The 22304-nt window shown below is 41.9% G+C and overlaps 1 protein-coding gene across 1 annotated transcript in view; it reads right to left on the bottom strand.

Moving 5' to 3' along the window:
* Nucleotides 1–22304, bottom strand: part of LOC132829112 (neuromedin-K receptor-like) — an 88810-nt gene that overhangs the window by 29598 nt on the left and 36908 nt on the right. The window lies entirely within an intron of this gene.

The following is a 22304-nucleotide window of genomic DNA, read 5'->3' as shown; positions in this document are numbered from 1 at the left end:
TAAATGTTGTCCCCTCCACACTTCACGTCAGCTCTGATGAAGAGTCATCTGGATTTGAAACGTTAGCTTGCTGTCTCTCCATGGATGCTGTCTGACCCGCTACGATCTTCATGATTTTTTGTTTTCAGCACAGATCCCCATTAGTTTGGTACTGCAATGCGGCCTGATGCATTGTTTCGAAACAACCAGAGAAACGATCAGAATTAGTCCAGAATCTAAATACACAAAAAAAGCAAGTTCAATAATTCATCACATAGGAATCCATTTGACAGAAACATTGCTTAGTATTGTGGCCTTTACCCTCTGTCCAACATTATTTGGAAGCCTTACACAAGGGAATTTCCGCTAAGCAGTAAGAAAAGTTGGTATTTGGACAAAGCAAAGGTTATGAAACATAACCTTTAGGCAAGAAAGGAGACAGATAGACAAAAGCACATTGATTCAGCTAAATAAATAATAGAATGGTCAAAACATCAGAAAGTCTAATGAACAATACAACAGAATCAGCACAGCTGGCCAGCAAGATGTTTAAATGGATTTTTCCCACAAAGTAGACTAAATCCCAGAAATGTTACAAACTAAGCCATGTTATGCAAAAGCTTAAAGGATTAAACATCAAAAAGCATCCTACGTCAGGCAGATTACCTCATAGAGATTTGCTTAACAATTAAGTAAATGATGTCTTAGCTGCTATCTTTAGGATCTGAAGTAATGTGTGAGCATTAATTCAAAGAACAATTTATATGCATAGAATCCATACGTTGTGGAAACAGGCCATTTCGCCCAATGAGTCCACATTAACGCTTCAATGAACATTCCACTTAGATCCATCCTCACATCTCTCATGGCTAAAACACCTAACCTACACATCCCTGAACACTAGGGGTCATTTAGCACGGCCAATCCACCTAAACTGTACATCTTTGGTTTGTGGGAGGAAGCCAGACTACACAGAAGAAACCCACATGGACATGGGGAGAATGTGCAAACTCCACACAGTCAGTCATCTGAGGTTGGAATCGAACCCAGGTCTCTGGTGCTGTGAGGCAGCACTGACGACCACTGAGCAATCATGCCACCATGTGTTTCCAACTTCCTGACAAAAAGTAAAGAATGATACAGACTGAGTAACCTAACAATGAAAAGAATACATAAGGACATTTTATAAAGGTACAACTAGGAACCATCTAAAAACATAAAGCTAAAACTTCCAATGGGATGGGAAGGTAGAGTCTGACTTGCTTTCTTGCATCAACCAACAAAATGTGAAGTGGAACCCAGATTGGGCAGGGTGATATGAAAAGCCAACTTTCATCCAAGAACAAGTGAGTAATCTGGTAAGTCTTTTGTCTGTCAACTTTTTGAACTTTTGATCTTAATTTTCTTGGATATAATGCTCCAGCTAGAAATAGCACAAAGAATAATGCTAGAATTTAATGCCACAGAGCATGCAGAAAACCGGGAATTTCAAGCAGGATAAATAGATATGCAAAAAGTTGAAATTATAGGCCTACAGGTCAGGCTGCAACAGAGCCCAAAAAAAGTTACAGTTGTGATCTTAGAAACATCGCAGCATAATTCAGGGCATCCCAAACTGTGAGATCAGAGACATTAATGATGCTATGGAGCTCTGACCGAGTGAACAGCTGTGGACAGCTTTCACTCCTCGTGTTTTTACAAACTCTGTGGGTGTGGTCCGATGACTCAATCTTGAAACCTGGATCTGCATGTAATAATTAATGAAATTTCTTCAACTCTCGCTTTTCCATCCAACATCCCCTTACTGATTGGCCCTCCCCGTCGCCCTTACAGTTTGCCCTGAGGAGAGTAGTGATACTTTACCAGCCTTAAAACAGTCCCCTGTAAGAAAAGGTTTCTTGAGAAAAGGAGAAAATGAACTCCTGGCATAGTTGCTGTAAGAGATCTAACTGATACAGTAAGAATTCAAAACGTTAACACTGGTTCAAAAACAGAAATTGCTGGAAAAGCTCAGCAGGTCTGGTGACCCTTCCTCAGAATTGATGGTAGCCAGGAAAATGTTGGTTTATATGCAGAAGATGGGTTGAGGAGCAGGTAAGGAGTAAACAATAGGTGGGGATAGATCCCAAAGAGAGAGGAGAATAATTGGACAGACAAGTGAGTGGATAATGATCTGGCTGCTCAGGTGTATAGCTGTTAATGGTGACTGTTAGTGGCTAGCAAACTGTTGACGATCAGTTTTAAAATTTTTAAAAGATCTGGGCTGATCAAATTCGTGCAATAGAATTTCAAACTTCTAGAATCCTGTACTTGAAGAAATATTTCCAAATTTCACTCCTAATGATCTGCCTTTAAATGTTTGACTTAGCCAACGAGCCCTATACTTGCCAAACAGTAGAAAATAGCTTCTCTCAATCTCCCCTTTCTATCCAGTGAACCTCCAGCCCCTCTCATTTTAATTGGACATCTCTCCTCTCCTCTCTTCCACCTCTTTTACCAAGACCTCCACTGCAATGCAATGTCTGAAAACCTTTCAGTCCTCTCTTTCACATGTTAAACCATTGCAGAAGCAAAGAACAGAGTTCAATTTCAAACTGCACCTACCATTCACAACCACACTACCTTCCAGATTCAGTCTACTTTTTTAAGTAACCTGGATGGCACGGTGGCTCAGCGGTTAGTACTGCTGCCTCACAACACCAAGGACCCAGGTTCAATTCTAGCCAGGGGTGACTGTCTGTGTGGAGTTTGCACATTCTCCCCATGTCTGTGTGGGTTTCCTCCGGTTGCTTTGGTTTCTTCCCACAGTCCAAAGACGTGCAGGTCAGATGCATTAGATTACTTACAGTGTGGAAACAGGCCCTTTGGCCCAACAAGTCCACATCAACCCTCTGAAGAGTAACCCACCCAGACCCATTCCCCTACATTTACCCCTTCATCTAACACTACGGGCAATTTCGCATGGCCAATTCATCTAACCTGCACATCTTTGGACTGTGGAAGGAAACCGGAGCACCTGGAGGAAATCCACACAGACACTGGGGGAATGTGCAAACTCCACACAGTTGTCTGAGGTGGGAATTGAACCTGGGTCTCTGGTGCTGTGAGGCAGCAGTGCTAACCACTGTGCCACCGTGTTGCCCATGCTAAATTGATCATGCTAAATTGCCCATAGTCAGAGGGAAATGGGTCTGGATGGGTTACTCTTCGGAGGGTCGGTCTGGACTTGTTGGGGTTGAAGGGCGTGTTTCCATACCGTAGGGAATCTAATCTAATCTAATCTAAACAGAAAATGGCTCTGGGAACATGCCAATGGGTCGTTCTAAGGCATTGGCTAACATGGTCTGGGAAGCAACCTTAATATTACCAAATAAGAGGATTATAGTGATCTGGTAGAGGTGCAGGGAGAGAACGTAAATTAAGTCATAGAATTACTTCATTGTAAAGCAGGCCATTCGGCCAATGAGTCCGCATCGATCCTCCAAAGAGCATCTCATTTGGCCCACTCTGCTGTATTTCCTGTGGCTGATCCTCTAGCCTATACATCCCTGCGTACTATGGACAATCCACACCTTTGGACTGTGGGAGAAAACCAGAGGAAATCCATGCAGACATGGGGAGAACATGCAAATTCCACGTAGACAGTGCCCCAAGAGTGAAATTGAGCCCGCATCCCTGATGCTGTGAGACAGCAGTGCTGACCACTGAGCCACCATGGAGGACTGATATCATGTGTTCAGGTTCTGAAACTGTGGAACTCAACGTTGAGTCATAGAGGCTAAGTTGAACTGAAGTGTTGTTCTTTCAGCCTGCATTGAGCTTTTTTGGAACATTGCAGCTGGTCTGAGGTGGAAATGTTAACATACAAGCAAGGTGGTTTACTGAAATAGCGAGGAACTGGCAAGTCAGGGCTATTCTTACAGACGGAGCTGTCATGTTCCACAAAGTGGTCACCCAAACTATGTTTTGTCTAACCAATGTAGACCACGTCAGGAGTCATGTGATAATAGTTTGTAGCCCAGAAGGTTTATTTGAAATCACAAGCTTATGGCAGACTTTATCCATCCAGTCCAACACCAGCACCTCCACATCAATGTAGAGGAGATCTCGTAGTGAGCAGTGAATGCAGTAGACCGGACGGAAAGAAGTACAAGGAGAACAATGCTCACTTGGAAGGCAAATCTGGGGCCTTGAATGGTTAGGAGGGAGGAGGTGAATGGGCAAGAGTTACAGTTTCTGGGATAAATGTAAGGAGTGATGGGGGAGTGGACCAGGGTGTCACAGAGGGAACAGTTCTCATGGAGTTCTAACAGTACAGGGAATGAACTGGACACAGGGGATGATCCTTTGAGTGCAGAGACCAGTGTAGTCATCTCCGTTGTGTCTGTAGGAATGGCCCATGACCTTCCAGCACACTGCAGCTAAAAGAAGCAGAAGCTGGCTACAAGGATCTGATAGTGTCTCCTCCCTCCTCCAGCTGTTACTTTGGAGAGGGAAGGAGAAATTCGAATGTCCAAAGTGAGAATTGGGAACAAAGCATTGCAGAAGCTAAAGACCATTCTGCAGGGGAAGACCCAATCTTCTGACACAGCAGGGTGGAATTGAGAATCTGACACCCAGATGAGTTCTGGGTCTCTGGAAGAAACCTTCCTCTTAGCACACTCACTGTGGAGATGGGTCAAAAGTCAAAGGTATTTCCACTCCAGCTCTTTGGGGGTTGGGGCTGGTGGGGGTTGGGGGGGTGGGGGCGCTAGTGTGAAATAGTGCAACTTTACCTCTGAGAAGACTGTCACACCGAGAGGTTCGGTATCAGGCATCTCCATCAAATCTTGCCCTGAATGTGTGGCACTTTATTACCGTTACCAATGTTGTACCACCCACAACACATTGGTTGTGACTCTCATACATGTATGAGAACCCTTTCCTGAAGAAGGGCTCATGCCCGAAACGTCAATTCTCCTGCTCCTTGGATGCTGCCTGACCTGCTGCGCTTTTCTAGCAACACATTTTCAACTCTCATACATGTACCACAGTCTACTGTTCAATCACAAAAGGATGTAGAATACTTAGCAAGCCAGGCATTGCAAGAACTCTGACCTTCCATCTTAATAGAAAAACGTAAAAATCTAGCAAAGGGTTTCAGCAAAGGGATGGAACAAGGATAGGTCCTCAAAGATATGGTTTCTTCTCTTCTCAGCTCACAGGTACCTGAGAGATGCATCATGTACTGCTTGAGCTTTGTTTACAACTATTCTAAGTCTTTAATAAGGCAAAAACAAAATTCATTGAGAAACTTTAATGGTTCAGATGCCCCACTCTTTCTTGCCAGATAGGCTGATTTCCCTATTCCTGATGAAGGGGCTTCTGCCCGAATCGTCGATTCTCTTGCTCCTTGGATGCTGCCTGACCTGCTGTGCTTTTCCAGCACCACTCTGATCTAAACTCTAATTTCCTTCAATGTTAACATTAAGACCACAGAAAGGCCTTGCAAGATTTATTCTGAAGCCTCAGTGGGAACTATGAAAGGGTGCATACTTACTAGAGCACCTAGAAAGAAGTCTACCCCACCGAACATATACCTCATATTTACGATCAGCGTTTTGGACAAATGTTTATGGCTTTGGACCAATCCAAAATTGTCCCCATGAACATAATTCCGGCTTGCTGGGTGTTTATGGGTATTCACGACGTACTACTGAGACATACTACTGACTGCAAGAAAGGCTGCTGAACAGTTTTGAGAATTTAATAGCAAAACTATAACCCAGTCTCAGGAAACTGTATTTTTGCCTCTTGCTCAATTAAGCTCCCTCTGCATGCCCTTCAAAAAGCTTTGGGCAGGCCTGAAAGATTCCACCCTTATCTCTGGTGCCGGACATGTTTTTATCTTGCTGACCAAAGCTGACATTTCCTCCAGATGGGACTCAGTGACAACTCATCCCAGGGGCATTGGGATCTCAAGTTTTAATTCCTACCTACTCTGAGCCCCCACTCCATGGCCAGTTGAAAATCTAACTCAGGCCTTAGAGCCAACTTTTGGACAATTTCTTACATATTCACCATCAAAGAAAATAAGGTCACCAGATGCTACAAAACTTCCCGATATGGACATCAAGCAGAAATCCCTTTACATTTGGCCTCAGGACTCCAAATGACCGACAAAGACAAAATGCCATTGTGTTGCACTACTAATCCTTCATGAATCTCATATTGTTTCCAGAAATTAAATATTAAATTTGTAGACACTGCTTTGGTGAGGGAAAGGGGTGTTAAATATTTGTTCTTGAAATTGTTTTCTTCAAACATTTCTCTTTTTAGTTACAAAAGTATTGGAGTTTTATTTTGAAACAAAGGGCTGTTTCTCAGAGTGGGAAGATCACAGCCAAAGGATGAAACCTCCAGGAATATATCCAGATTGAATTGGGGTTACAACTCTTATGCAAAGGTACTAGAGAAGTTTAAAATTCTCCTTGTGCTAGATAAATGGTAATTCACAAACAATGTCTAATGGGTCTGCAAGTCCATCATCCAAAGTAAACACTTTGTTGTAACTGTAATATTTCTCTGCGATAATTCGCAATGCACTGCAATACTTCCTTTCTTCCAGTTAAGTCTAATGGTTGGAAACTCTGGAACACGGGAGCTAAACTTGGCTTAAGGAATACTGACAAGTCTGCACTTGAAAGGTTTAACTTTGTATGATGATAAACATTGCCTGAGTGAAAACCCAGATGTGCAGTGCTTATTTACACTCCCTTTCTCTTTATCTCTGAAAGTCCAAAAGCCACAGTGAAAGGTTGGATCTCCATCCCTCCCTGTTATTGAGGGACAGACTCACCAATGAGAGGCCTTTACCTGCAGCTCCCCCTATACCAACGCCCCCCCCCAAGTCCTAAAGAAGGGTTATACCCAAAACATCGACTTCTCCACTTCCTGATGCTGCCTGGCTTGCTGTGATCTTCCAACTTTCTGCTGGTTTATTTTATATTCCAGCATCTGCAGACTTTTTATTTATAAGCGAGCAGAGCCTGATAGTCAAGTTGGATACCCATCAGGACAACCTTGACTGGGATTTTGGGTTCATGTCACAGTGTAGGTGACCCCACTATGCTATACACTATCACACACATAAACACACACTCTCACACAGACCCTTTCTCACACACGCACGCTTTGTCTGTCTCTCTCTCTCTCTCTCTCTCACACACTCACACACACATATACACACATACATAAACACACTCTCACACAGACCCTTTCTCATACACACGCTCTGTCTCTCTCTCTCACACACACATTCTCACACAGACCTTTTCTCACACACGTTCTGTCTCTCTCTCTCTTACACACACATACATATGCATACATACATAAACACACTCTCACACAGATCCTTTCTCATACACATGCTCTGTCTCTCTCTCACACATACATATACACACATACATAAACACACTCTCACACAGACCCTTTCTCAAACACACGCTCTGTGTCTCGCCCTCTCTCTCTCTCACACATACACACACATACATAAACACACACTCTCACACAGATCCTTTCTCACACACACGCACTGTCTCTCTTTCTCTCTCTCTCACACACACAAACACACACACACACACACACACGTACATACATACATGAACACACACTCTCACAAAGACCCTTTCTCATACATATGCTCTGTCTCTTTCTCTCTCTCTCTCTCTCTCTCACACACACATATATACACATACATAAACACTCTCACACAGACCCTTTCTCATACACATGCTCTGTCTGTCTCTCTCTCTCTCTCTCTCTCACTCTCTCACACATAACACACGCACATATACACACACACATAAACACACACTCTCACACAGACCCTTTCTCATACACACACTCTGTCTCTCTCTCTCTCACACAAACACACACATATACACACATACATAAACACACTCTCTCATACAGACCCTTTCTCATACACACGCTGTCTCTCCCTCTCTCTCTCACACACACACACACACACATAAACACACACTCTCACACAGACCCTTTCTCACTCACATGCTCTTTCTCTCTCTCTCTCTCTCTCTCTCTCACACACACACACACACATATATACACACATACATAAACACACACTCTCACACAGACCCTTTCTCACACACACGCTCTGTCTCTCTCTCTGTCACACACACTCACATATACATAAACACACTCTCACACAGACCCTTTCTCATACACATGCTCTGTCTCTCTCTCTCTCTCTCTCACACACACACACACAGACACACACACACACATACATAAATGCACACTCTCACACAGACCCTTTCTCATACACACGCTCTGTCTCTCTCTCTCTCGCTCTCTCACACACACCCTCTCACAGCCATATACTCCATCACACTCATGCACATAGTCTATCAAATATGCACACACACACTCTCACACAGACACGCACGCACTCTCTCCATCTCTCCCACACACACTCTCTCTCTCCCCCCAACCCTCCAGACACGCACTTTCTCTCTCCCTTATACACACACAGACACACATGCACACACACACACATATGCATCTATGGGGTGAATTTGCATTTTCAGGTTTGTATTTGCAGATACATTCTATTTTGTTTAAAAAGCTCACAATCTGTAGGCAGTCAGTTAATGTGACATTTTATAAATTTCTACTTGAGAAATAGAACTGGTCTGACTCAGGGTAAGGTTGCAGACAGACTCTAACCTCACACCTTTAACGCATTGTCTGAGCTGAGCTGGCCTTTTTTTTATATACTGATAAAACCATAAGTTATCTTGGAGCTGTGGCTTGAAAGAATATCTGGGATTTATATATGAATCAATGAAACCTGATCTCCATTCTAAGTGAGTAAAGACTTAACAGCAATCGAGCTTCGTTCAATACATCACATCAGTTGATGTCACTTTGATCTTTTTTGCTATAAATTCTGTGTCCTATTATCCTGCCCCACTTGTTACCTGATGAAGGAGCAGCGATCCGAAAGCTTGTCCTTTCAAATAAACCTGTTGTACTTTAACCTGGTGTTGCGTGATTTTTAATTGTTGAAACAAAGAGAGTGGTATCCAGAATTTGACAATTTCATTGATGACCCATTTGTGTAGCCATTGATGACAATGCTAGACCTACTGAGTTGCCATTAAGCTTTCTACATCTCAATGATATTGCACATTTTCAACTGGGACTTCTGATCCCACTACGAAAATAACCAAATTATGCCAGAGCAGCATCTTTAGGGCAAGGCAAATGACTACCGAGGTAATTGAACCAAGATTGGATGTGCTGCTTTTTATAACAGTATCTGCCACTTTCAGAACAGATTTTAAAGTTCTTAAGCCTGTCAGTGATTGGGTGAGTGAGTGAGTGCGAAGCCAGGTCCTGGAGTACTTAGGGTGGGCTTTGGATGGAGGGGGTGTCAGGTCAGTGGGAAGACTAATTAGTTGGGGAGGGAGTAGCAGTCAGTCAACATGTTCAGTTCAGTCACGTTGGGTAATCTGCAAGTTACACCACAAATTAATAGTTCCAGGGTAAGTATTCAAGTAATTCCTGCACAAAGTGACTCAAGTTTGTAATCCTGAGTTCATTAATGGAGTGTCCTGAGTAACGTGAATGAATCCCCCCCAGAAATCTAATAGGTCTGTGTGCAATTATAACGTGAGCAATGACTGCACAGGGTTTCAATGCATAACAGAGACTTCAGTCCCTTTTACATTGCTCTGGGAACTGAAAGATTCAGGCCCGCTTGCTGGAATGTAAAGAAATTTTAGTTAGACTTTAAGAAAAACAGTTGCGTGTGCAACTTCAGCTCTGCACAAGAAGCTAACCATTTAAGGAAGAAGTACTTCACTTACACACTTTGCTCTTTGATAACTTCACTGCATGTTTCTGTCTATTCATCATACTTTTTGACAGGAACACCAGGCAAGGCAGCAGGATCTGGCAGTACGCAGAAAGGAAGACTGTGGGACATCATTAATTTAGGTCTCTAAGCCTCTCAGAGGACACTGATGCAGGAGGTGTATTGTATGTAGGCACACAGGACAGTAAGAGTGAAAAAGAATAAAAATCACTTCAAAGAGGGTAGCGCTGTGTGTCATTACCATCAGGCTAGCATCATAGAAAAGGTTTATAAATTCAGCACAGCAGGTAAGGTCACCAACCTCTTCCCCCACCCATGGGTGCAGATTGAAAGAAACTTGCAAACACAGGCATTAGGATGTTCAGATCCCACAATATTCAATGATGTAAATATGCACAAACATCATAGAATTGTTACAATGCAGATGAAGGGCATTCAGCCCATCATTTCTGCACTGGCTCTCAGAGCATTGGAACAGTGCTAATTTCCTACCTTTTCCCTATGAACGTGCGCATTGTTTACATAGAATGCTCTATTGAGTGTCTCAATTAAACTGGTCTCTACCACACTACCAGGCAGTACATTCTATAACCTAACTACTCCCCATGTGGGAAGATTTCTCACACCTCACATTTGCTGTTTTTGCAAATCACTTTAAAACTGCCCCCGATTCTCCATCCATTTCTGGTGATTTATTTAGTTATTATTATCACGTACTGGGATACAGTGAAAAATATTGTTTGGGAACAGTTACTCTCTAGTTACACTGTCCAGGCCTCGTGATTTTGAAAACTTCCAACAAATCTCCTCTTGGCCTTGTCTTCTCCAAGGAGAATGTCAGAACCTCTCTAATCCATCCTCATAACTGGCGAGTCTTATTTCTGGAACCATTCTTGTTGACATCTTCTGCACTTCCTCCAATATATTCAGATACAGTGTGGCACCAGGAACTTTGCACAATACTCCAGATAAGGTCTAACCAGTGACTTAAATAAGTTTGTCATAACTTCCCTGCTCTTGGACTCTGTGCCCTTATTAATGACGTCTGGAATGCAGTATGTTTATTAAACAGCTCTCCCCAGCTGTCTCGCCACCATTAATAACTTAACCAGGACTTCTCTGTTCCTTTATTATAGTACTCTTTATTTTATAATGTCCCTCCAAATTAATATATTACACTGCTTCCTCTTTTCCTATTAAATATTTATAGTTACTAACCACAAAATCAAAAAAACAAATAGGTCTCTGTCAACATACACCCTTGATGAAATAACAACAGACATTTTTTCTTTTATAACAATGGCTCAGATTTTCAGATCGCCAGCAAATAGGAACTGTATAAGAGGACCCTGTGGAATCTGCATTGAGGCAAACTCTGAAGGAATTGCCTGGAAATTAAAGATTCCCAAGGGTGGCATGGTGGCTCAGTGGTTAGCACTGCTGCCTCACAGCTCTGGGGACCCGGGTTCAATTCCAGCCTTGGGTGACTGTCTGTGTGGAGTTGGCACATTCTCCCTGCACCTGTGTGGGTTTCCTCTGGTTTCCTCCCACAATACAAAAGATGTGCAGATTAGGTGAATTGGCAATGCTAAATTGTCCATTGTGTTGGGTGTATTAGTCAGGGGTAAATATAGTATAGGGAGATGGGTTACTCTTCAGAGGATCGGTGTGGTCTTGGGCTGAAGGGCCTGTTTTCATACTATAGAGAATCTAATTGAATAGGCAGTTCCTCTGAGCCTGGAGTCTTCCAGAAGTCTACAAGCGGTGACTTCAGAGGGTTCTGATGGGATTAAGTAAGATGGTTACTTAAGGAAAAGTTGGATTATTAAATACACAGTCCAACTCCCATGTAACTGTTTAACAGAAAGCACACAACTACACCTCCCCCAGATCATTTACACCCCACAGTCCCCTCAGAACCTGACCCAACACCCTCTGATGCACAATCCTCCTACCCCACTTTGACCCCAATACGTCTTTCCCCATCAGCTGATATGTTATCTCCTTCCTTCACCACTGAACTTGATACTACAGTCCTCTGACCCAGACCTGCCACCTGGAGTGGTCAGATCAGATCAAATCTGACCCTCCTACCTCTGCTGCAGGAGGTGACCCCACACCTTGCTGGACCGATCCAACCAAAACCCTGCCACCCCTGCCCAAAGCAGAACCTACCAGACCAGGCTGGACCTGACGCAACCACCCCAAAGATGAGCCAGAAACTCCCAGACCTGAAAGCAACCCTCCCCTCCCCCACCACAGCTCATTACTCCTATCCACACCAACCTATCTTAACCCCTGCATCACCTACCAGCCCCACTTGGCACGTTGCACCTTTACATTCTACCCACTTGGCATCCCATTTGGCACCTGAACCATCTAGCACTCTACACTTTTGCACGTGACATCCTACCCAATTGGGTAACTTGCTCACACAGAGGGTGAACTGCCAGAGGAAGTGGTAAATGTAGATACAGTTACAACATTTAAAAAAACATTTGGACCAAGTACAAGAGTAGGGAAGGTTTACAGAGATATTGTCCCTGAGACTCTATGTCTCTATCTACTCAGCTGCTACACTACCCAATGCTAGTAGACGGAGTCATATACCATGGAAAGTGTCCCTTCGGTCCAACTCATCTGCACCGACCCACTTTCCAAAACTGAACTAGTCCCATTTGCCCGTGTTGGCCCATAATCCCTCAAAACCTTTCCTATCTATGCACTTGTCTAAATGTCTTTTAAATATTGCCTCTACCACTTTGTCTGGCAGCTTGTTCCATATATCTATATGCTCTGTTTGAAAATGTTGTCCCTCAGGTCCCTTTTAAATCTTTCCCATCTCACCTTAAACCTATGCCCCTTAGTTTTGAACTCCCCTACTCTAGGAAAAAGATCTTTGCTATTCACTTTATCTATGCCCCTCATGATTTTATAAACCTCTATTAGGTCACTCCTAATCCTTTTACACTCCTGAGAAAACACTTCCAGCCTATCCAGCCTGTCCTTATAACTCAAATCCTTTGGTCTCAGTAACATCCTTGTAAATCCTTTTTGCACCCTTTCTAGTTTAATGGCATCCTTTGTATAACAGGGCGACCAGAATTGTATTCAAGAGTACAAACGTGGCCATACCAATGTCCTACACAGCCACAACTTGACATCCCAACTCCTGTGCTCAATGCTCTGACCGAGGAAGGTAAAACATGCCAAAGACCTTCTTCACCACCCTGTCTACCCATGATGCCACTTTCGTACTGGAGCGTTTGACTACACTCCCAAGCCCCTACCACTAACTGTGTACGTCCTGCCCTGTTCTACTCATTTGGCGTTCTATCGCTGGCATACCACTGTCTCCCTTGCCAGTAATTTAACCAGCTGGCATGCTGCCTGGCACCTGACACCCCACTCCTACCCAGCTGGCATCCAATCCTCTTGGCAATCTCCTCCCTCCACCCATGTGGCACACTTCTAGGATGACACCCTACTTACCCAGCATTCTACTCATCTGATACCCTGTCCACAATGTATCTGGCATCCTTCTGCTGGCACCATATGCCTACCCACCTGGTACCATACATATGTTGTCCCATATCCTCTAAGCAGCCAATGATCACAGTTACCTAAGGTGCTTAATGTTGGACTGCAGTTGTCAAATTAGCTGTCAGGATGTTTAAATGTCAGAATTCAACAGGTGACTCATGTGGAGAGGGGGCACTGACGAAAGAGCTGTCAGAATGGAAGCGTGAAGGAGCCCTCATTGGAATCTCCCTTCTTTCATGAATAAAAATCAGTGTGAGATTTCCAATCTTTGGAAAGGCTGGCTCAAAGCTATAAATTTACCTGCAGGTCTTACAGAAAATCTTGTTTCTTCTTCTGGAATTGCTTAGAAGTCACTGAAGTTCAAACTCGTTCCTGTTCACGAAGAAGCTTGGTGGCAAACAGCTCGTATTCAAATTTGGGATAATCTCTCACTACGATCATGTGATCTACGTGGACAATTTCACTTTTTCCTAAAATTTCAACTAAGTATCTCTTAGTACCACAAATATTTCCCAGGCCCCTATAGTGATTGTAACGAGGTCAGCCAGATGGAGCTCATAGAGTATGAGTTCCCTGATGGGGGCTGTTAACCTGGCTCAATCAGGGAGCCCTGGCTGACAGATATAAACAGGTGTGTCAGAGGTTCTGTTTACCCTGAGAGCTGGTTCTGAGAGAGTCAGACCAGTGCCAAGTAATTTCCACGTGTAGATCAAGGATGACTTGGTGATGAGACACCAGCCTTCAAGGAGTTAGTTCAGTAGCAACGAGAGAAAAGGACACTGCTGAAGAAATTTGCTCACAATAGTGGTCTTTGATTTGGGGTAAGGATCTCTGGCACCATGCTGTTATTTGGGAAGCTTGACTCAATCAATATCTTTATGGACATAAATTTATAATAATAATGACCCACAAAACACAGGCTAGGTCTACTTAAATGGAGCAAGGTATAACAGTAGTGGGCTATAATAGTAAGTGTATATAATTGCAAGTTGGAACACTGTCAGGGAGAACAAGTAGTGAATACAAATGTATTCAGTTGCCTCCCGCTGGCAGATACATCACCACTGGTACTACCACTAGAACAGTCCATAATGATTTTTAATTTTCTGGACAGGCTTCCATCACAGCTGACAATATCAGATTTTGGGCGCAAAACTGAAACAGTTGGTGGTGATGGGGCAAACCAAAAGACTGTCACAATCAGAAACGAAATGTTTTTAAACCTGGAGAGACCAGATCACAGTACTAACAATGATTCTAAAACATGATCAGGCCAATAAATACAACTTCTGGTCAAGGCTTTCACTGCTAACTGTACAGAACAGCCTCAGTTATCCAAATGTCAATTATCTGAATTCCAGATCATCTGAACAAGCTCTCATGGTCCCATGAAAACATTATCTGTTATCCGAACAATCAGTTATCCGAACAATCAGTTATCTGCACAAAATATTCCTGCCCATCTTGTTCAGATAATCGAGGTTGTTCTATATTTGTGTTCTCAGCATGAAGTTCTCCCAGCATTTTGTCTCTTCAGATCTATCACTGGGATCCCATTTCATGAGCCATATTCACATGACAACTCGTTAGATCAATTATGGAATTTCCCCACTGTACACCAGTTAAACTCTGTCTATTTATTCAAAGACAGTTTATAGACTCCTTTTAAAACTAATTTCTTTGGAAGTCCAACTCAATTACAGTGTTTGGAAGTTCTCATCTAAAACTCCCATTGTAAAGTTTGTTCTTGAGTCCAGCTGCAAGTTGATTTCTACGTGAGTTGGAATACAATGCAGGAAAAGATGAAATGGTTGCTGATAAGTACGGGAAATGTTTGTGTGTCAGTTCTTTAAGATTACATCCCTTTGTAGGATTGCATTTCTATATACAAGTGTTTGTAAATTGGGAACATCCTGTACTCTTCTTTGAACGACAATGTACAATGTTGTTGTTATACTGTGAAGCAAGGTCAACTCGCCATTACATCCCTGCTACGGCCATTATCACAGTTATAGATTTTAGACCCAGAGTAGCTACAAGGGCTTTATGATGTGTAAATAATGTGAAATTTCTTTCCAACAGAAACTGATTCTGAATGTAATCAAAGCACTTCCTTTTCTATCTGGGCATAGTTACATTTGTTCTTGTTTGGTGTACATGATGCAAATACTATGGGCTTCCTTTGACCGTCATCCACAATCTGACTGATTACTGCCCCAACACCGCTGTGTGAAGAATCTCATTATCTTAAAACTCCTCCACACCTTGTATTGAAGCGTTGATTTCAAACCTGTGACTCTGACAAGAATGTGATATATGGAGAGTGGGTTCGAGGTTTGGGGGTAAAAATATTAGCAATATAGGCATTTCTTTTGCATAAGCATGTTGTTCAATTTCAGCAGTTCCAAGGTGCTATCTTGGCAAGACAAGAGACCTGATTGAATTCCAAATATCAGGGTCTGATTAACTCATTTAGACCCTGATAATATTATGTTAGCAGGTAGAAGTTGGTATTTAGTGCCATGGAAACTCAGTGTTCAAGACCACCACGTCGACAAGAGAGTTGAATATGTAATACGTTAATTTTTTTCTAAATAAAAGTGCATACCTTTATCAGAAAATAGCCAAAGTAATGGGCTACAACATAACAATTAACATCCCATTCATGTAGTGACCGAGAACCATGTGCAGGCAATTCTACCTCTTAAGTCGGTTCTGAATGACCTGCTACGTATTTCTAGATTTTCTTTGCTCACATTTTACATTCTTGGCACTTGCAGGCACTTTTCCTCAGCAGAGAAAAATAGGGACAGAAATGATTTACAAGGATGTTGCTGGAACTGGAGGGTTTGAGCTATAGGGTGAGGCTGAATAAGCTGTGGCTTCTTTCCCTGGGGCATCGGAGGCTGAGGGGCGACCTTATAGAGGTTCAAGAATCTTGAGGGGCATGGATGCAAAGAATAACCAAGGTCTTTTCCCCAGGGTGGGGGAGTCCAAAACTAGAAGGTATAGGTTTAAAGTGAGACGGAAAAGGTAGCTTTTTCACGCAGAGGGTGTTACGTGTATGGAACGAGCTGCCATAGGAAGTGGTGGGGGCTGGTATAATTACGACATTTAAATGACATCTGGATGGCTACATGAGTAGGAAGGGTACAGAGGGATATGGGCCATGTACTGGCAAATGGAATGAGGTCAGACTGGATGTCTGGTGAGTGCAGACAAGTTGGACTGAACGGTCTGTTTCCATGTTGTATGACTCTATGGCTAAATGTAAGTAGAAAATGATCGACAAATACACATTCCTTGTTATCTTGTAGTTGTCTCCATGGCTATCACAATGCACTTAATTAAATGAACATGAAAGGCAGAGATTTAAATTAGCTTTTTGAGAGTTTGAATGAGTGGCAAGCATGCTTTCTGTCCATAAGCATAAGGTTTTGATGTGAAATTCATGCACTCTACCCTAAGCCTCTTGCCCAGAGAAATCACCTTTTCCCCGTAGTCTAAGTGCAACGCCATGTTTTGCACATTAAATGTCACATAAAAATGTTTTCTCCATTACGGCTTTTAACCTTGGAACCACTTTGCCCCCTCAGCAAATCACACTTTCATCTGAAAACATTATTTCACTTCCAGCCTTCAAGAAGTTTCAAGTGATAGGATTTGTTCTGGTGGAGTGACTGATAATTTTGATGCATTTCCTGGAAATAATGAACAAGGCTGCATCAATCGTAACAAGACCAATTTCGAATCACTCTCCCTATCTGATCAGAGTGATTCTGGTCTACATTAACTGTGGCTTGATGGTCACCTCAGACACAAAAAGATGGGTGTCAGTTCCATGAGGAGATCCACGGACCGTGGAGACATACAGTTCACCAACCAACTGTTTGGAAAAGCGACCACATCAGTGATGCTGATTATAGATTGGTTAACACAAGCCGTTCCTCAGTGTACTTTAGCTGTCATCGTCCATGGGCTTTGTTTTTCTGATTCTGACCCTGTATACATTCCCCCTGCTCTATTCATCCCATTAATGATCATCAATTTCCCTCAAGCCAATCTTTGGGCATCCTTCCTGATTATTTCTTGTATTCACTTACAGGGTGTAGGCTCAGCTGGCTGGGTTAGCATTTATTGTTCATTCCTAATTGCCCTAGAAACGTGATAGTGAGCTGCTTTCTTGAGCACTGGAGTTCTTGGAGGTGTAAGCATGTCAACAATGCTGTTAATGAGAGAATTCCTGGATTTTAATCCAGTAGCATTGAGCGAATAGCAATATATTTCCAACTCAGAGTGGTGTGAAACAATATCCCTGGTTTTTGGACTGGATTTTATCATGGGCTTCAAGACCCCAACTTGTTCCAAGTGAGTGCCCAAGGCTACTTATTAACAGCACAAACATCTTCCTGAAGACAGCCTCCAAATTGAATGCATCTGCTCTCACTGTTCTATTAAGTAGGACACATAGGCTCCTGATGCTTAATAAATGACGAATGAACCCAAATGCTTTAAGGAAGAACAATAGTAGCTTGACAGAATTCCACTTTCATTTTTTGAATAAGAAACCTTGGTCTGAAGCTAATGTCTTAAACTTTAATGAAGATATTTACAAAGGTACAAAAACTGAGTTGGCTGCAGTATACTCAGAAAACTTGGTTAAAAGGTAAGATGGTAGAAAGCCAGTGGCACAATTAAGACCATAAGACCTTAAAACATGGGAGCAGAAGTAGGCCATTCAGCCCATCAAGTCTTCTCTGCTATTCAAAGAAATCATGGCTAATTTGATGACCCTCAACTCCACTTTCTTGCATTAGCCCCCAACCCTTGATTCCCTGATTAAAAGTCTGTCTAGGTCTTGAATATACTTAATAACACAGCCCTGACATCCCTCTACTATATGTAAGGAGATATTTCATTACTCTGAACAAAGAAATGTTACATTGAGAAAAGATGACCCTACAAGAAGGATGCACCATCTTGGGTAAATAAACAGGTAAAGGATAGTATCAAACAGGAAGAAATGGTAAAAAAATGCTTCATGCAATGAAGATTAGGCAGCAAAACCTTTAGAAAACAAATGATGACTAAACAAAATAATAAAGAGGGAGAAATTATAATATGACAGAAAAGTAGCAAGAAACATATCTTGTAATAGCTTCTGTGAAATATATAAGAAGGAAGATAGAAGATAAAGTGAGCATTAGTTCCTTAGGTGTTGAGGATTGGTCATCAATAATGAGAAATCATGATTTGGAGGAGCTGGTTTGGACTGGGGTGTGCAAAATCCTGTAAGACCTGAAAATGCATAGCAACAGATCCAAGAACTTGTCAGCATTTAATCCTTTTAGTTTTTTGAGTGTTTTGTTTCTAATAATGGCGATCTAATTAAGTTTTTCCCGCCCTTTTACTTGCAATTTCCTCCAATTGTTACTGAGATCCTTTCTGTGTCTTCTTCCGTGAAAACAGCCTCAAAGATTTCTGCCATTTGCTTGCTTCTGATTATTAAAGTTAAAAATCACACAACACCAGGTTTTAGTCCAACAGATTTATTTGGATGCACTAGCTTTCAGAGCGCTGCTCCTTAATCACATGGTTGTGGAATATAAGATCATAAGACACAGAATTTACAGCAAACATTTACAGTGTGATGCAACTGAAATAGTATATTGAAAAAGACCTGGATTGTTTGTCAAGTGTCTCATCTTTTAGAATGAACATGTTGGTTTCAGTTCTTTCATATGCAAATCCCAGAATTTTTTTTAACCTTACATTCTCAAGTGAACTTTAACAATAGGTGCCATGTCAGCTCAGATAATGTATTGAAGGTGTGAGGTTATAGTCTGTCTGTCTGTGACCCAATGTTCAGACTGATTCTATTTCTAAAAAAAGGATTTATAGAATCTTACATGGTCATTCTAAAAGATGAACGGCTGAACAAACAATCCAGGTCTTTTTCGAAATATCATTTCAGTTGCAATACGCTGCAAACTTTTGCTATAAATCCTGTGTCTTACGATCTTATACTCTACAATCACCTGATGAAGGAGCAGCGCTCCGAAAACTAGTGCATCCAAATAAATCTGTTGGACTAAAACCTGGTGTTGTGTGATTTTTAACTTTAATAATCAGAAGCAAGCAAATGGCAGAAATCTTTGAGGCTGTTTTCACGGAAGAAGACACAGAAAGGATCTCAATAACAATTGGAGGAAATTGCAAGTAAAAGGGCGGGAAAAATTTAGTTAGATCGCCATTATTAGAAACAAAACACTCAAAAAACTAAAAGGATTAAATGCTGACAAGTTCTTGGATCTGTTGCTATGCATCTTCAAGGTCTTACAGGAAATGACAGCGGAGATAGTAAATTAATTGGTTGTACTCTTTTCAAATTCCCTAGATTTTGGAAAGGTTCTAACAGATTGGAAAACTGCAAATGCAGGAAGCTATCAGCCTGTTAGCCTAGTATCTGTCATTAGGAAATTGTGGAATTTCTTAAGAAATAATTGGAGGATCATAAAAACAACATTTTTTTGGGCGGGGGGGAACTGGTGAGAAAATTGTTTTTAATGAATTTATTAACATTCTTTGAGGATGCAACAAACAGAGTGAATAAAATGGAACAAATAGATGTAATGTATTTGGATTTCAACAAAGTATTCAATGTGAGAGGTAACTAGGAGGAAGTGAGGACTGCATGAAAGGTAACTATGCCAGATATGAGCTAGTTCTATTGGGGTTAATATATCAGCATAGAGAGAGGATTGGCGAACTATCAGGAAACTGAATGTTGTGATAAATGGATAATTTTCAGATCAGCAAACTCGAACTAATGGAATGCCACAGGACTCAGTGCTGGCGCTTCAAATATTTGCAACCTTTAGTGATGACTTGAATGAAGGAGCCAATTGCACCATTTGCTGATGCTATGAGTTTCGGTAGGAAAGCACGTTTTGAGGAGGACACAAGAAATTTGCAATGACAGAAGGATAAGTGAGTGTAGCAAAAATTTGCAGATGGATTATAATGTAGGAAAACATGAGGTTGTCCATTTTGACAGGAAGAATAGTAAAGATGAATATTACTTAAATGGAGACGACTTACAGAATGCTGTGGAGGGTGTTTTAGGTGGCCTCATTAAAAACAAATCACTAACAGTTAGCATAAGTGCAGCAAGACATTGGGAAGGCAAGTGAAATGTTGGCCTTTATTTCAAGGACAAGGACTACAGAGGTAGGGAAATCTGTACCTAATCCTAGAGGATACTGGTGAGACTGTAGCTGGAATGCTATGTCCAGCTTTGTTCTTCTTTCTCAAAAACAGGGAATTACTTGTAATGGAAGCAGTCCAGAGAACGCTTACTTGGTGATTCCTGATGTGATAAGGTTGTCTTTTTAGGAAAAAATAAGAAACCAGACTCATTAGAGTTTAAAAGAACAAAGAACAAACGTATAGAAACATCCAAGATTTTGATGGGGCTAGATAGGGTAAATGTTGAGAGGATATTTTACTTTTGGGAATGATCTAAAAACAAGGGTGTCCCATTTAAGTCAAAGATGAGGGATTTGTTCTCTGAAGTGGGTGTTGTTTTCTGGAATTATTGTGGATAGTTCGGACCTGATCTGGACTGTAATTTGTTTAATTGGCTGACCATCCTTGCATTCCATCTGTTGGTTTTATCCTGATAATGTAAAGCTCCTGAGTTCACTGCCACAGATGCTAATGCATTGCACAAAGGCTGGTAGCAATGTGGAAATCTCTCTTCCCCAGCAACCTGTCATACTGGCTCAACTGAAATGTTCAAGACATTGATAGATTTTATTGTCTTAAGTTTCAGTATACAACTTGACCTTAAATATAGTAGAAGCACATAAATGAAAAAGAAATCAAATTGCCTCATCGTCTTGTATAATACTCACCTTAAACCTTTGTAATAGTGTGGTGAAAGTGTCATTATTCCCTGGAGCAGAACAGGCCAACAGTGAGTGATGGTGTTAGTCGCAGTACATGGGGTGGTGGGGAGGTGTGGGGCTTGTTTGAGAGTGCTCCACTCTCAGAAGATTCCTGCACGACCTGCCTCTTTCTTGTTTATGATATAATAGCTTGACCAACATTACTGGGCAATAAGTATCAAAGTACACATCGCATAAAAGGATTTCGATGGTGTCCTACTGTTTCTGATGCCAACATTTCAGAAAACAGAGTTAGTCTGCAGCACTGATTTGTTCGAGGGAGTTCCGGTCTGACTAATTTAATTGAGTTTTTTTGAAAAGGTGACTTACATTATTGAGGGTTGTACAGTTAATGTGGTTTCCATAGGCCAGCAGACTAAATGCCCGAGTGGAACGGGAACAGGTATTGGACTGGAACCAGTGCAGGTGGTCAGCAGCTTGAGATCCTAGTCAGACCATATGTGGAAGCCCCTGCATTGATCTACCACAGGCCCTTTACAGAAAGACTGTAACGTTTATCTTCTTAACTTTAGTTCTCATTTTTCTAGCTTATTAGATTACTTACAGTGTGGAAACAGGCCCTTCGGCCCAACATGTCCACACCGACCCGCTGAAGTGCAACCCTTACATTTTACCCCTTCACCTAACACGATGGGCAATTTAGCCTTGCCAATTCACCTAACCTGCACATTTTTGGACTGTGGGAGGAAACCGGAGCACCCAGAGGAAACCAAAAAAGGCACAGGGAGAATGTGCAAACTCCACACAGTCAGTCGCCTGAGGCAGGAAATGAACTCTGGTCTTTGACACTGTGAGGCAATAGTGCTAGCCACTGTGCCACCGTGCCACCCATATATTATGAATAGTTATAAGATAATGTAACTTTTTTTCCTTTATCTCTCTATTTTGTATCTAAGATTTATACCAAGGTACATTGTACCTAATATGGT

The sequence above is a fragment of the Hemiscyllium ocellatum genome, chromosome 2, assembly GCF_020745735.1.
Source record: "Hemiscyllium ocellatum isolate sHemOce1 chromosome 2, sHemOce1.pat.X.cur, whole genome shotgun sequence".
Taxonomy (NCBI): Eukaryota; Metazoa; Chordata; class Chondrichthyes; order Orectolobiformes; family Hemiscylliidae; genus Hemiscyllium; species Hemiscyllium ocellatum.
This window is presented reverse-complemented; position numbering and strand designations above follow the sequence as displayed.